This window comes from Nipponia nippon, unplaced genomic scaffold (assembly GCF_047370975.1).
Source record: "Nipponia nippon isolate SJK-2023a ecotype South Korea unplaced genomic scaffold, ASM4737097v1 scaffold_22, whole genome shotgun sequence".
In the NCBI taxonomy this organism is placed as follows: domain Eukaryota; kingdom Metazoa; phylum Chordata; class Aves; order Pelecaniformes; family Threskiornithidae; genus Nipponia; species Nipponia nippon.
The window spans coordinates 7,342,013-7,358,404 of NW_028262339.1; the positions used below are offsets into that span (position 1 = coordinate 7,342,013).

At 43.2% G+C, this 16,392-nt stretch overlaps 1 protein-coding gene across 5 annotated transcripts in view; it reads right to left on the reverse strand.

The window, feature by feature from the left end:
* Positions 1–16,392, reverse strand: part of LOC148055464 (ras GTPase-activating protein 1-like) — a 100,517-nt gene that overhangs the window by 42,484 nt on the left and 41,641 nt on the right. The window contains exon 4 of one of the 5 annotated variants that reach the window (XR_015705370.1): positions 628–2,706. The exons of 3 other annotated variants lie outside the window; for them this stretch is intronic. The gene's annotated coding sequence lies outside the window, so the exon portion shown is untranslated. Of the gene's footprint in view, positions 1–627; positions 15,421–16,392 lie in introns of those variants that run through there. One more of the 5 variants, XR_015705369.1, reaches the window with a different exon arrangement.

The window sequence follows — 16,392 nt, forward strand, 5'->3', positions numbered from 1 at the left end:
TTATACTTTCAAGCTGTATATACATGCAGTCTCCTTACATACAACTAAAGATATTTGAACAAAGAGGAAGGGTTAAACATAGTATTAGGTTTTTGACTGTAAGCACAGACAGAAATCTCGAGAACAAATGGACTCAAATCTTTAAGGCTGCAAGAAAGATGATATTTTGAACTGAAAAAAGTGAGATAAATCCACAGGTGAATAATGAAGAAATGTATGCTTATCATATAGTTTGTCAGAAACTGTAAGGGAGAAACAGTAACTTTACAAATAGTAAAAACACCATCTCTCAGGACAGGGCTGTGTAGTGGGTTGACCTTGGCTGGCCAGCAGGTGACCACCAACCCGCTCTATCACTCCTCCTCCATCAACAGGACAGGGGGGGAAAATATGACGAAAGGCTTGTGGGTCGAGATAAGGACAGGGAGAGTACTCACCAATTACCATCACAGGCAAAACAGACTTGACTCAGGGAAATTTTAATTTATTGCCAATCAAAATCAGAGTAGGATAATGAGAAATAAGAACAAACCTAAAACACCTTCCCCCACCCCTCCCTTCTTCCCAGGCTCAACTTCACTCCCGACTTCTGTACCTTCTCCCCCCCACTTTGTCTCTGCTGCTCCTTCCTCCTCACAATCTTCCCCTGCTCCACCATGGGGTCCCACCCACAGGAGACAGGCCTCCATGAACTTCTTCAATGTGGGTACTTCCTGCGGGCTACAGTTCTTCAAGAACTGCTCCAGCATAGGTCCCTTCCATGGGGTGCAGTTCTTCAGGAACAGACTGCTCCATCATGGGTCCTGCACAGGGTCACAAGTCCTGCCAGAAAACCTGCTCCAGCATGGGCTCCTCTCCAAGGGGGCCACAGTTCCTGCCAGGAGCCTGCTCCAGCGTGGGCTCTCCTGGGTTACAGCTTCCTTCAGGGCACATCCACCTGCTCCAGCATGGGGTCCTCCATGGGCTGCAGGGGGACAACCTGCTTCAGCATGGTCTTCACCAAGGGCTGCAGGGGAATCTCTGCTCAGGTGCCTGGAGCACCTCCTCCCCGTCCTTCTTCACTGACCTTGTGTCGTGGTTTATCCCCAGCCAGCAACTAAGCACCACACAGCTGCTTGCTCACTCCCCCCCCGGTGGGATGGGGGAGGGAATCGGAAGGGTAAAAGGGAGAAAACTCATGGGTTGAGATAAAGACAGTTTAATGGGTAAAGCAAAAGCCGCGCGCGCAAGCAAAGCAAAGCAAGGAATTCATTCACTACTTCCCATGGGCAGGCAGGTGTTCAGCCATCCTCAGGAAAGCAGGGCTCCATCATGCGTAACGGTTACTTGGGAAGACAAACGCCATCACTCCGAACGTCCCCCCCTTCCTCCTTCTTCCCCCAGCTTATATACTGAGCATGATGTCATATGGTATGGAATAGCCCTTTGGCCAGTCTGGGTCAGCTGTCCTGGCTGTGCCCCCTCCCAGCTTCTTATGCACCTGGCAGAGCACGAGAAGCTGAAAAGTCCTTGACTAGTGTAAACTCTGCTCAGCAAGAACCAAAACATCAGTGTGTTATCAACATTATTCTCATCCTAAATCCAAAACACAGCACTCTACCAGCTACTAAGAAGAAAATTAACTTTATCCCAGCTGAAACCAGGACAGTATCCACCCCTTATTCCATACCATTTACGTCATGCTCAGGTCCCACATTATCCAATATATCGTCATTAACCACCACCCCACTTATTCTATGGACCACTCCTGTAAAATTTCTGTAAAATGTCTATAAACATCCACAAATGTCCACATAGTGTCCATTGAGTTCATTTAGTCCGTGACTTTGGGCTCCATCTGTGATGGTGATCACTCAGGACAGGAGAGGTGGTGTGTTGCGTGGAGTTATTGGGCACCAAAGCCAGCTCAGGCTGGGTCACTGCTGCACTTGCACTGCTTCTTGTAAGGCTTGTCCCCCATTGGTTCAGGTGGTTCCTGCTATGGTAATTCCTATAACATGCAACTCAGATCATGGGTTACAACAATTTAAAGGTATTTCCATTACAATCTCCACCCCTGGCCCCTTTGGGCCAGGATTAACATTGCAAGGAACTCTTCCCCTTGCTCCTAGCCTGGCTAGCAACAAGGGGTTCCTGCTATAGTAATTCCCATAACATGCAACTCAAATCCCGGGTTACAACAATTTAAAGGTATTTCCATTACAATCTACACCCCTGGCCCCTTTGGACCAGACCATTGGGCTTAACACTGCAATGGACTCCTCCCCTTGCCCCTGCTCCAGCTTGGACTTATCCACAGACTGCAGTCCCTTAGGGCGTACCTGCTCCAAGTGGAGCCTTGTCTATGAGCCACAGTCTATCCAGGGGTATACCTGCTGCGGCATGGATTTATCCACAGCCACAGTCACTTAGAGGTGCACCTGTTCCCACATGGCCTTCTCCATGGACCACAATGCTTTCAGAGATATACCTGCTCCAGCGTGGCCTTGCCCACAGCCACAGTCTCTTCATAAGTAAACTTGCTCCACCATGGCCTTACCCATGGCCACACGCTTTGAGGTGCTCCAGCATGACCTCATGCACAGCCACTGATGCTTCAAGGTGTACCTGCTGCAGCATGGACTTATCCACAGCCACAGATGCTTCGAGGTGTACCTTCTCCAGCGTGGACTTATCCTTGGGCCACAATCCCTTCAAGAGGTATACCTGCTGCGGCACAAACATAACCATGGCCACAGACACTTCGAGACACACCTGCTCTGGCATGGGCTTATCCACGTCCACAGATGCTTCGGGGTGTCCTGCTCCCGCATGGACTCATCCACAGGTCACAGTCCCTTTGACTCGAGTTCACACTGGAGTTCCAGCCTGTCTAGTACAGCAGCACAGAAACAGCAGCGATGCCCTGGCCATCTGCCAGCCCAGGCGCATGGCTGTTGTTGTTATCAAAATGTTCCCAGGCACAGCAGAGTAAGATGATAAGCAGTTCAGCAAGCAGCAAAAGCAAAAAGCAGCCACTAACGAGCACTAACAGCTATACATTCAATCTAGCACATTCCAATTAAATCTGTCATTATCTCGAACCCTTCGAGCCCCACATTGGGTGCCAAAAAGGACTGTCATGGTTTAACCCCAGCCAGCAACTAAGCACCACACAGCTGCTCGCTCACTCCCCCCCCGGTGGGATGGGGGAGGGAATCGGAAGGGTAAAAGGGAGAAAACTCATGGGTTGAGATAAAGACAGTTTAATGGGTAAAGCAAAAGCCGCGCGCGCAAGCAAAGCAAAGCAAGGAATTCATTCACTACTTCCCATCGGCAGGCACGTGTTCAGCCATCTCCAGGAAAGCAGGGCTCCATCACGCGTAACAGTTACTTGGGAAGACAAACGCCATCACTCCGAACGTCCCCCCCTTCCTCCTTCTTCCCCCATCTTATATACTGAGCATGATGTCATATGGTATGGAATAGCCCTTTGGCCAGTTTGGGTCAGCTGTCCTGGCTATGCTCCCTTCCAGCTTCTTATGCACCTGGCAGAGCACGAGAAGCTGAAAAGTCCTTGACTAGTGTAAACTCTGCTCAGCAAGAACCAAAACATCAGTGTGTTATCAACATTATTCTCATCCTAAATCCAAAACACAGCACTCTACCAGCTACTAGGAAGAAAATTAACTCTGTCCCAGCTGAAACCAGGACATAACCAAAGCAAAACAAGGAATTCATTCACTACTTCCCATTGGCAGGCAGATGTTTAACCATTTCCAGGAAAGCAGGGCTCCATCACGCACAATGGTTACTTGGGAAGACAGACACCATAACTCTGAATGTCCCCCCTTCCTTCTTCTTTCCCGCAGCTTTATATGCTGAGCATAACATCATATGGTATGGAATATCCCTTTGGTCAGCTGTCCCAGCTGTGTCCCCTCCCAATTTCTTGTGCACCCCCAGCCTACTCGCTGGCAGGGTGGTGTGAGAAGCAGAAAAGGCCTTGACACTGTGTGAGCACTGCTCTGCCATAACTAAAATAACAGTGTGTTATCAACACTGTTTTCATCACAAATCCAAAACATAGCCCCATACTAGCTACTGTGAAGAAAATTAACTCTATCCCAGCCAAAACCAGCATGCCTTGGTGTCTGCATAGTTATTTCTCTCACATATTCTCACTCCTCTCTCCCAGCTGCTGTTGCGCAGCAGTTTTTAACCCTTTCTTAAATATAGAATCATAGAATCATAGAATTGTTAAGGTTGGAAAAGACCCTTAAGATCATCGAGTCCAACCGTTAACCTAGCACTGCCAAGTCTTCACTATACCATGTCCTCAAGCACCACATCTATCTGTTCTTTAAATACCTCCAGGGATGGAGACTCAACCACTTCCCTGGGTAGCCTGTTCCAATGCTTGACCACCCTTTCGGTTATCACAGAGACGCTACCAACATCACTGACTGGCTCAGCTTTGGCCAGCAGCAGGTCCATCTTGAAGCTGGCTGGAACTGGCTCTGTCTGACATGGGGGCAGGTTCTGGCATCTTCTCACAGAAGCCATCCCTGCAGCCCTCCTGCTACCAAAACCTTGCCACGTAAACCCAATACAGTCTGTTAACTATAGAATCAAGGGAGAAGTGCTTTTCCAACTAGTTTTGAGAGCCTTAAATAGTAGGATTTGCATCACTTCCCTTTTCTACACTCAAAAAGATACTACCAGCCAAGCTTCCTTTGCTTTTGTACTGGTCTGGCTGGGATGGAGTTAATTTTCTTCATAGCAGCCCCTATGGTGGTGTGTTTTAGAGTTGTGATTAAAAGTGTTCATAACACACCAACATTTTGGCTGTTGCTGAACAGTGCTTGCACAGCATCAAGGTTTTCTCCTGTTTCTCACTCTGTTCCCCTAGTGAGTAGGCTAGGGGTGGTCAAGAGGCTGGGAGGGGACACAAACAGGACAGCTTACCCAAATTGGCCAAAGGGATATTCCATACCACATAACGTCATGCTCAGCAATAAAACTCAGGGCTAGTCTTTCCAAAGTAGCTGTTGCTCAGAGACTGACTGGCCATCAGTCTGCTGGTGGGTGATGGTAAGTGATTGCCTTTACATCACTTGTTTTTTTTCTTTTTCTTTTTTCTCTTCACTTATTAAACTGTCTTTATCTTAACCAATGAGGTTTTTCTCACTTTTCCTCTTCCAGTTCTCTCCCCCATTCCACTGGGGGTGGGGGAAATAGTGAGCAAGCAGCTGGGTGGGTGCTTAGTAGCTTACCAGGGTCAACCCACCACACCTTTCTAAATTTCATCCATTAACTTATGCAAAAGACTAAATCCTTAATTTTAACCCATTCCATCTAAGCTGTATCTAACTTTCATATATTTGATAACTACCTTTATATTTCTCAGGAGTTTGCCAACTTTTCTAGCTTAATTCTTACTCTTTCCTCAGAAATGTCTTTATAATGTCCTGATCAGTTTGCCTGTTTTTCTTTGTCACTCATTTTTTTTTGTTTATTTCTAATAATGTAATAATTAGCATTATTATGAGCAGAAGATTCCAGACATTATCAAGAAGCAGGATTAAAAAAAAGGGGGGGGAGCAAGTATTTTTTTCAAAAAATATCTTTTAACCATAGACTTCGTCGTCACTAGATGTTTTGGACGTCAGCAGTATGAAATGGTTCAAACAGTGATTAGACAAATTCATGGAAGAAAGGTTCAGGAAAATGATCAAATAAAATGTGCATGTAACCCCACTGTTAGTTTATGTGATGAAAGTTCATCTGCATACCCACAAAGGAGCACAGAGAGACAGTGGTAGGGGGGAGCCCAAATAATATCCTGCCTGGCTACTCCCAGGCCCATCACAGGAGCCATCACCCCATCAAAGGTCCATCTCCACAAGCTCAGAGGAGCACAGAGGCACAATGGCAGGCAGGAACCCAAATTAAGGACTCAGAGGAAGAGACACCCTGTCTGGGCCCCTCCCAGGGCTGTCCCAGGAGAGCCTCAGCTCCAGTGTCCAGATGTGAAACCCATCAAGCTGAGTCAATGCCAGAGCATCTTTTGAACTGAAGGCAGTTGCTGCCTAGGGGTGTGGGACACATTATGGGATGCATGGGAAGAGCATTTTAGGATTGCACAGGAATTATGGGATGCTTAGAGGAGGAACCAAAGGCGGGGAAAGGGAGGGATCTAGGTGATTTGGGGAGGAACAAGTGTGGGAAAATAGAGGGATAAGGGGATAAAAGGGGCCTGTCACATGTAAATAGTTTTCTGGTCAGTACGTTTGTCTGGCCATGCTCTGCACCTGATCAGGACAGTCTGTCCTATCTTCTTATTAAATTTCTTTCTAACTTTTTTCCTGGGTGACGGACTCTCTATTCTGTATGCATGTGTGTGTATGGGGGTCTGAGTGCCAGCAACTGAAGTCAGACCATGAGTCAGAGGGCCCATGTGTCTGTGATGCCAGCAACTGGAGAGACTGGAATGAATGGACTTAAGTACCAGCAACTGGAGTGGGACTAGTGGTCAGAGGGCCCATGTGTCCATGGTGTCAGCAACTAGAGTGAGTGCAGGCGCATAAGCATGTGAGTACTAGAGAAGATCAAGCCAGACTAGCTGCTAAGTACGTAAAGTGGTCTGGGAGCCAGGCATGTGTGTGTGTCTCTAAGGCTGAGACCACAGGATGAGCTAGCTATCAGGGACCAGGGGAATCCCAGCCAGCTGCCAGACAGACCATAGGGTCTGGAGGGTCTCTAAGGGCAAGACCCGCTGGTATGTGTGTGTGTCTCTAAGGCTGAGACCACAGGATGAGCTAGCTATCAGGGACCAGGGGAATCCCAGCCAGCTGCCAGACAGACCATAGGGTCTGGAGGGTCTCTAAGGGCAAGACCCGCTGGTATGTGTGTGTGTCTCTAAGGGTGAGACCACGAGGGGGTTGGCTACTGGGGGACCAGGGGAGTCCTGGCCAACTCTGTGTGCGTGTGCATATGTGTGTGAGTGAGATGGTCTGTACCAGCAACTGGAGTGGGGCTGCAGCCTCAGGGGCTTGTATGCCCAGGTGCCAGACAGCAGGGAGACTGGGATACAGGGGCAGCTACTGGGCAGACTGAGTTTCTGAGACCAGCTGCTGGAGGGATCCAGCTTGTACATATGTACATATATATATATACATATTCTCACTAATGGATTTGCATCCTGTCCAGACAAAAAAGGCAGCAGGATGAGACTGTTGGTGTTTTCTGTGTTTGTGTGTTTTGTTTTGTACTTAGTCTTTCCTAAATATTTGCTAGGACAGATGAACTGTTGGTCTGACTTGGTACAGCCATTCTTACGGTCTTGTATAGCAAGTTATCTATTTGTTCTATTTTGTGGATACAATGACCACAAAATTATATTGATTATTCTTACTGACACAACTATTTTGCCAAGCCATAAGGCAAACCAGTAACTAGTATCTAATTCACTTCATTAACAATGAATTGTGCCTCTTTGTTCCACAGTAATTCTGCTTGTATTACAGCAATGCTGAACCTCATATTTTGAAGCCTTACTCTTCAATGTCTTTGAGATGCCGAGTGATTGTGGTTATAACTATTAGGAAATGCTTAGGAATAAAGAAATATTTCTCTGAAAACTCATGTCTCATTTGCTGCCTATTAGTTGAAGTCATGTTTCCCAGCTTCACTTCCTCCTAGGTTCCTCTTTCTCGCATGATGTTTCAGACTCTTCTTAAAATGTAGTATTTTTCTTTTTTTCAAGTTAAAACCACTGGCATTTCTTTTGAGGTTTCTACTCCTTCTAGGTTCCTGTATGGTATTTCTATTTTGTAACAGCTCACAACTCCTCTTGGCTTAGAATAATCTGCACATTTCCTTAATGTGTTGCTTGTTCCCTTTTCTAGAACACTAATGAAGTCATTAAATAAGGTTATATTTTTTGCCAATGACTGGTTTCACACAGCTTGCCTGTCTGCAGAAGTTAGTGTGCTGTAAGCTAAGGTGTGAATGAACATCATGATAGTTATTTTACACCCCTCCCTAGATGGGTGCTCTTAATGAACAATAAGGATGCATCTATGCTGATTTCTAAGTCAGGGCTTGAGTGTTATTCAGAACAAACTTCAACTATCCTTCCCTAGCTACACCATAGCTTGTACCTCACCACAATTTCTGCAGCTTATTTTTTCCAAGACATTTTCAGATGTAACTCAGGTTCTTTGACAGAGGCATTCCAGTAACCTGACAGTCTCTTTGAGCTTGCATATACTTAGAGGGAGTAGAAGTGGGTGGCAGAAGGGCCAGAACAAGAGAATTGTAGGATTAGTTTTGGCCAACATCTTAGGTTTGATGCCTACAGCTTCCAGTATATGTGAAACACAATGAAAAGAAGATGGGGTTAAGACCTCAGAAGAAGTGGAGTTAACCTCATGCCTGAAGTTCTGTGACATTTATGGGTCAGTTTGAACTGCTGAAGAGAGCCAACATATAAAGTAGGATCCACTGTAAATACTAAGTGGGTTTCAAGCCTAATTACTTAGAAAAAGATAGCCTAAATATGAGACTGCTCACTACTTTCAAATTGATATAGGTCTCTGCAAAAGTAACAAAACCAAATAGTAAGATGAGTAAGTAAAGCTAAGATGGGTTGTGACAAGAGAACAGAAGAAAAATTACAGAAAATGGACCAAAAAAAACCCAATACGGAAGACTGTGATGTGGGAGATCTCTAACAATTGAGAGATTTGTAAGATTTGAGAGACTGATCAAATTTCCTTTCCACCAGCCAATGTTAAGGTTTCACCTTGCGTTAGTTACTTTGAGCCTAATAGCTAATTGCAGAAAATAGCATAAGATACAAGGACACAGGAGTGAGAATATGTCATGGTTTAACCCTGGCCAGCAACTAAGCACCACACAGCCGCTGGCTCACTCCCCCCACAGTGAGATGGGGGGAAGAATTGGAAGGGTAAAAGTGAGAAAACTCGTGGGTTGAGACAAAGACAGTTTAATAAGGAAAGCAAAAGCTGCACATGCAAGCAAAGCAAAATAAGGAATTCATTCACTACTTCCCGGCAGGTGTTTAGCCATCTCCAGGAAAGCAGGGATCTGTGGTGGGTTGACCTTGGCTGGCCACCAGGTGCCCACTAAGCTGTTCTATCACTCCCCCTCCTCAACTGGACAGGGGAGAGAAAATACAATGAAAGGATCGTGGCTCAAGATAAGGACAGGGAGATCACTCAGCAATTACCATCATGGGCAAAACAGATTCGACATGGGGAAATTAATTTAATTTATTGCCAATTAAACAGAGAGTAGGATAATGAGAAATAAGAACAAATCGTCCCCCCACCCCTCCCTTCTTCCTGGGCTCAACTTCACTCCTGACTCCTCTACCTCCTCCACCCCCAAGTGGTGCACGGAGATGGGGAATGGAGGTTGCGGTCAGTTCATCATGCGTTGTCTCTGCCGCTCCTTCCTCCTCATGCTCTTTCCCTGCTCCACCATGGGGTCCCTCCCACGGGAGACAGTCCTCCATGAACTTCTCCACTGTAGGGTCCTTCCTGCAGGCTGCGGTTCTTCACAAACTGCTCCAGCATGGGTCCTTTCCACGGGGTGCAGTTCTTCAGGAACAGACTGCTCCAGAGTGGGTCCCCCGTGGGGTCACAAGTCTTGCCAGCAAACCTGCTCCAGCGTGGGCTCCTTTCTCCACGAGTTTGCAGGTCCTGCCCAGGAGCCTGCCCCAGTGCAGGCTTCCCACAGGGTCACAGCCTCCTTTGGGCACATCCACCTGCTCTGGTGTGGGGTCCTCCATGGGTGGATATCTGCTCCACCATGGACCTCCATGGGCTGCAGGGGGACAGCCTGCTTCACCATGGTCTTCACCACGGGCTGCAGGGAAATCTCTGCTCTGGTGCCTGGAGCACCTCCTCCCCCTCCTTCTTCACTGACCTTGGTGTCTTCAGAGTTGTTTCTCTCACATATTCTCACTCCTTTATCCGCTGCTGTTCCTGTTGTTGCCCTTTCCCCCCCCCCCCCCTTCTTAAATATGTTCACAGAGGCACTACCACCGTTGGTGATTGGCTCAGCTTTGGCCAGTGGCAGGTCCATCTTGGAGCCAGCTGGCATTGGCTCTATCAGACATAAGGGAAGCTTCTAGCAGCTTCTCACAGAAGCCACCCCTGTAGCCCTCCTGCTACCAAACCCTTGCCACACAACCCAATACAATATGAATACAAGTTTTCAGATCCTACTGTCTAAGCAGGAAGTTTCCTTAGCTCAGTACTTTAGAAACCCTGGAAAATCAAAGCAAGAGGCTACTCAGACCAAGTTTGTACCAGATGTGTACTGACCAGTAAGCTAGGGGATTAATTTCCAAGAGAAATAATTAATTCACATTTTAAGAATTGCTGCTCTGACCATGTTCAGGTTACTTGTCAAACTGTTAAGCAGAACACACCCCCTCCTACATCTTTCCCGATCATATGCAGTAACTATTTCTTTCTTTCCAAAGAGCACATGCCAAAACCATATTTTATCCAGATTTGCTAAATTATATCTTGGAGTTAGCACCCTCATTCTTGTTCATAGTACATTCAGTCCACTAACCTGCTTCCCTACCCCAGTTTTACTGTATCCTTGAGGTCACGTCCTCTTTTAGTCCTGTCCTTCTTTATTCTGTCAGACAGTTGAATTCCTAACATAATTATTCCAAGAATATTTTTATTATTTTTTGAAAAAGTTGGCAATTATAATAATTCTATAAATTGTATTTTTTTCCCTCCAAGAAAGAGATATGTTTGACAGAGTATATTTGTATAGCAGGCTTTATTAATTCACAAAGGGAGCATTACATTGTCCTCATGAGTTTTGCTGGAAATTATTCTGAGTTACTTTAACTCAGATTTTGCCAGTGTCAGTTTTAACCTTCATCCAGACAAATCTGTCCTCTTCTGGACAAATCTGTGAGACTAATGATTAGACCTTGCAAACCCCAGTCCTAATCCTAACCTTAGTGCCACTGACAGATTTCTTAGATTCTGACAGACAGGATCTATTGGGTAAAGCTACATTTACAACACTATTACACTCAGATGGCTGTCCTGCTCATTCACAGGATTTTACTGCTCCCACAACAGTGACAATGGAGCAAGAAGCATTTCTGTACTACAGCGATCCTACTTTACAGCCTGATTTATATAAAATGCCAAAAAAATGGGCCTGTGTTAATAGATTGGGCTAAATGGAAGTGTGGATACATGTCTCATTTTGCCCCTTCAATTATGAAAGTGATAATACCCAGCAGAAAAGTGGAGTAGACAGCTGGGTGTGGTATCATCTTAAACTGCCTCTGTTAAATTAGACAGTCCTTGAACAAAGGCTGAGGCTGGGTTTAGATCTGGAATTTAAGAGCAATCCTCATCATTAAAAAAAACAGTAAGTTCACTTATTTGATGTCTTCACTAGATGGAGATATATCAGTCTACTACTCTATGGGCCCACATTCAAAATGGAAAAACATTAGTGTTTACTAATCTGAATTAAAGTTGAGTTCCCAAGGATCAATTGCTTGGGATTAGTGTTGTGTCTACATAGGATTGATAGGCTAGAATTAGGACAGGCAGTGCTCAAAGACACCTAGCAAGGTTTGTGTCAAAATTGACACGTACCACTAGCCTTAAAGTGACAACTAGGGTTTAGGTTCAAGGTAGCAAGTTTTGATAAGTCAGCAGCTGACCTGGAGCTGGGAGAAGTTACCAGAGCACTTTTAAGGCCATAGTTGGTTTTGGGGTCCCCTGACAGGTGTCAATAAGCCGGGATCAGTTTTGTTTCAGAAGATGTTTTAGGATACGTTTAGGATTAGTGCCAGCAGGGATCACACAGCACAGGCATCAATATCTTAGAAATACACTTCAAACCACAAGCTGCCAAACAGCTACCACATTTAGCTCATTTGCCACATCTCTAAAACTTAAGGCTTCAAATTGGACCGATTCACACATTTCCCCTCATATGACTAATGACAGCAGTGCTAACAGCTAAGCAAGGTATATGACAGGTTCTAGAGTTCAATGAATGGAAATAAATTGGCTTTATACATTTATAAATATATTGAAGAAACTCATTATTTAAATTCTGGAGTGGAACCTTTCCAACCTGTCTGAACATATTTTGTCTTTCAACTGTAGTAAAAAGTAGAAATGTGATTCAGTAATAAAAGTTTTCCAAAATGCACTATTGAACAAATAAAGAATGTCCCTCATAATTCTGGAGATTATAAGGGAAGATAAACAATATTATGAACTAATTCTACTTTACTTTTCATAGGTCACATATGTTGATAGCCTAAGATACACATAAGACATTTCTTATATTTTACTCTTATTAAAAGTATCTTTAAATAATTTTGTTGCTAATTTATTAGCTAGTAAAAAGTATTTGTCTATTTTAGGGTAATTTCAGTTCAGAGACATTGTTCTCAGCAAGTGTAGGATTGTGAGTGGGGCTTCAAAAAAAGAACCATCTCATCATACAGGAAAGCAATGCTTCTAGCCTACACAAGTGATACTCATTGATTTCAATAATTTTTAAACTGTCAAGGTTGCTCATTCAACTTGTGACTAAAATAAAATTATTCTGGGGTTTGGGAAAATTTTGAACAAGGGAAATATACACTGTGACTAAATTTTTCAGCAAATTTGATGCAAATTTGTGAATAGTTTCCATCAACCTGAACTTGAAAACTGCATAGAGTACAGAAAGAGTAGTAGTGAGAAATCAAAATTTACTAACACAGTTCCTGTGTCAAGCAACAATTCTTCTGAATTAAGAAGGCAAGCATGCCATGCTGTTACATGAAGATATTGTTTTTCCAATGTATTAGTCTGAGAGCAGCCAAGGTCTGAGAGTAGGTTGCTCTCTCAAGTTAAATGTTCAGTAATGAAAGCCCTTGAAGATTATACACCAGGAAAGGTCATGACACAATATAATGCATGCTTCCATAATGCAGTAACATAGAACCTTTCACATAGAAATACACTTCATCGGGAAACACAGAGGATTTTTTTACTAGTTTTTGCATAGCAATATCACATCAGTAACTTGGAGTAGATCAAAGAACTGCCTGTATTACTTCCTTTTTCTGATAATGGAAATTTTATGGAACAAAATGCATAATTTGTATACTAGCACTACCTCTAATCTTTTGCCACTTTGAAGATTTTTTTTTCCACTTGAAAAAAGAGTAGCAGTAGCTGCTTCAGCAATTATAGCAAGCTTTTAGAAAAATATTCTTACAACCAAATAAGTCTTCTGTGGGGATGGTTCATCGCTTCCTTTGGCTGCTGTGGAGGAACTCATTTAGCAGAGAAGATTAAAAACAAGAGCTAAGTGCAGAATAATTAGACACCAGAGATGACTCTGGATCAGGATTTCTTGACATTGTGTACTGGAGACTGACATTTTCAGTAGTTTGTGATGCATATATAAGATGCCCCACATTTGTCACTGTTAATTCTGGATTATTTTCTTTAGTATAATTTTGGTTTTATGATGTTTGATTACATTAGTTTAATGTAAGACATACAAATTTCAGCATAAAGTAATATTTTAATAGAAGATCACTCGAATAGGAGTCATCAGAGATAAAAAGAATGTTCTCATAAATATTTGCCTCACACTCAAACAAAATATTAGAACTTAGAATTCTAAACATTAGTATTTTTAGTACCTTTTTGGTTCTTTTCATATCATTGCATTTCCTCTTCATGCTAGAACTGCAATTGAGGACAACAGCTGAAAAGCCATTCAAATGGTGTTCCTGTTCAGGCAAAACCTAAAATATAATGTTTATCTTGAAGGCAGCCTATGCTTGTAGAGTTTTCAGTTCAGATATTCAAACAAAATGAGAATCAGTTCTACAGATGTTCTTAAAAAGAATATACTCAAATCCTATGAAAGACTATAAAAGAAACAAAATAAACATCATTTGGAGAAAAAAAAATAATGAAGGTCCTTGAGATATGGAAGACTGGAGAAAGCCCTGTGCAAATAAAAGGGTCTGAATCCCTTTTGTAAGGTCAAACCAAAGGTTCCAGTTCAGCAAAGAGCTTATGCTCCACTCATTCACTGTAGCTTCACTGACTTCATTGGAGATAAGGTGGAGCTTACAGTTAAAGGGTAAAGATGAGATAAAGTTTATATGGAAAAAGAGTCCTCTGCAATTAGAGAAAGTGAATTACTAGCTGCTTCCATTAGGTCAAAGTCCTACTGTAAAGTCAGGATATGACAGAGTTTGAGCTTGTCATTAACCTGCTCCAATCCAGACCGATCTGTATGCTCTGCAGAGAGATGTGACAATAGTAAGTACTGTCCATGCTAAATTTGGGTGGCTGGGAAAGGAGTGGGGGTGAATTAATGGCCATACATGACTTGACTCTACTTGACTTTGTAAGTAGAAGCTCACACAGAGGAAAAGATCTATCATTCCAACATGATACTGTACAAATGGCCCAGCCTACTGCATTAAATGCAATGATCCTTCCACAGTGAAGCCATGGGAAAGAAATGGGAAAGTTTTTTTAAGCCAGATTATACTGAAGATGTATTGAATATATTACCATTAACCATCACCCCCAAATTTCAAGTGTAGCTGCATATATAAATGAAAAGAAGAAGAAAAAAACCTCAAGAAAACATATTTGCTCTTAATATAAATGTCACTTTGCTTGGCACCAGCTGGTAATCAGAGTGGCTAGCTGCATGTCTAAATTCATTTCAATAGGAAATGGAAATGTACATATTAGGACATTCAATTTATGCTCCCAATGGCAGTCAGTGTCAAATATCTCACAGGCATAGCAGGAGTTTCAAAGGAAGACCCTATGAGATCTCATTATGAACCTTATAGCCTCTAACTACCTTTCAGCAGCCAACACTGTAATCATGAGGCAGCAAGATAATCACAGTAATTAGTTAACCTAGTTATTCAGTTAATTGTTTGTATTTTGGTTCAATCCCTATCCTGTCTCCAAACACAGATTTAATTTCAGTATTCTTCTTTTAACATGAACTCTGCCTCCTCTGATATATTCAGGATGAGGATTCAAGTTTGGCAGTCGCTGTGGCCATATCCAGGTTTCAGGCAACTTCCTCTTCCTTTTGATAGAGAAGCAGCCTACCCCAACCCTCACATGAGAGCAAGCAAACATACAGGCATACTTCCTTCTACTTTCAGCAAAAGCCAAACACACCTTCCTATATTTGTTACAGAGTGCTGAGCTCTTACCACATGTGTGTGGTCACCCTTCTGACCCAGACAGACAGAATTTACTGCTGTAGGCAGCTGTTGTTGGGAGAGGCCATCTCCAACCTTCAGCAACAAGACTTGCTGGTCATGATGGATAAATAATCCAAATAGGACCTTCCAAAATGCTGCTATAAAATGAAAAATAAGTTGTGATTACTGCACATTTGAACAAGAGAATGCAAACTCAGAAGGTTATGGTAACATTGTATTTGTTGCTGGTGGTACTGGTATACTGTGTGGTATGAAAAAAAAGAAGAGTTATGTGGTTTAATTACAGGACTGAAATCCATTTAGCTTATCCAAGTGAGACTTTGACCACAGTCTATTGGTCTAAACCGAAGTTTGGTAGGAGAGAGCTTTTCCATGTAGAAATGGTATAACAAGATGAAAATGGTATAAACAAGTGGCTGGAAATTGAAGGCAAAGCTACAGGGGAAAAAAAAAAATTGACAATATAGACAGCCTACCTGGAATTGTGGGGGCAGTGGGCGAGATTCACTTCACCTCATTTTAGATGGCTAAAAGTTGAATGTTTAGTCTAAATTAGCGTGGGTGCCCTGTATTGCCACCCTCCAGAGGGTGATTCATCCCCTCTTTAGCATCTATCTTGTGATGCAATTAATTGCTCGCTGGAGGCTCTTATGTGTCTCCACTGATTATATACAGAGTCCACCCAAATGAGGTAGACAATACCTGTGATTAACAGCTACAGCTAGATAAGATGAAACCTACTATATACATATATATACATACATATATACACACACACACATGTATATCATTGAGCTCAATTACATCTAATAGGCCTGAAGGTACAAATTATTCAGGGAAGTCCTTTAATTTGAATCTTGGAATTTATATTTTCGCAGTTTTCAGCAATGCAGTTGTCCCTAGGACAGAGCTCATGTTTCAGTTTCTTGTAGATATATGGTACCTTCAACTTAGTATCTCGTTTAACTTCTAATTTCCCATATGATTGTACATCAGCCAGTTCAGATAGTTCTAACAGAAGAATGATCTTTGTCCTCACTTGTCTTCAAAGGTTTCACTGAGAGACCACATATGATGACAGACTCTTTAGATTAGTGCCATATTCACTA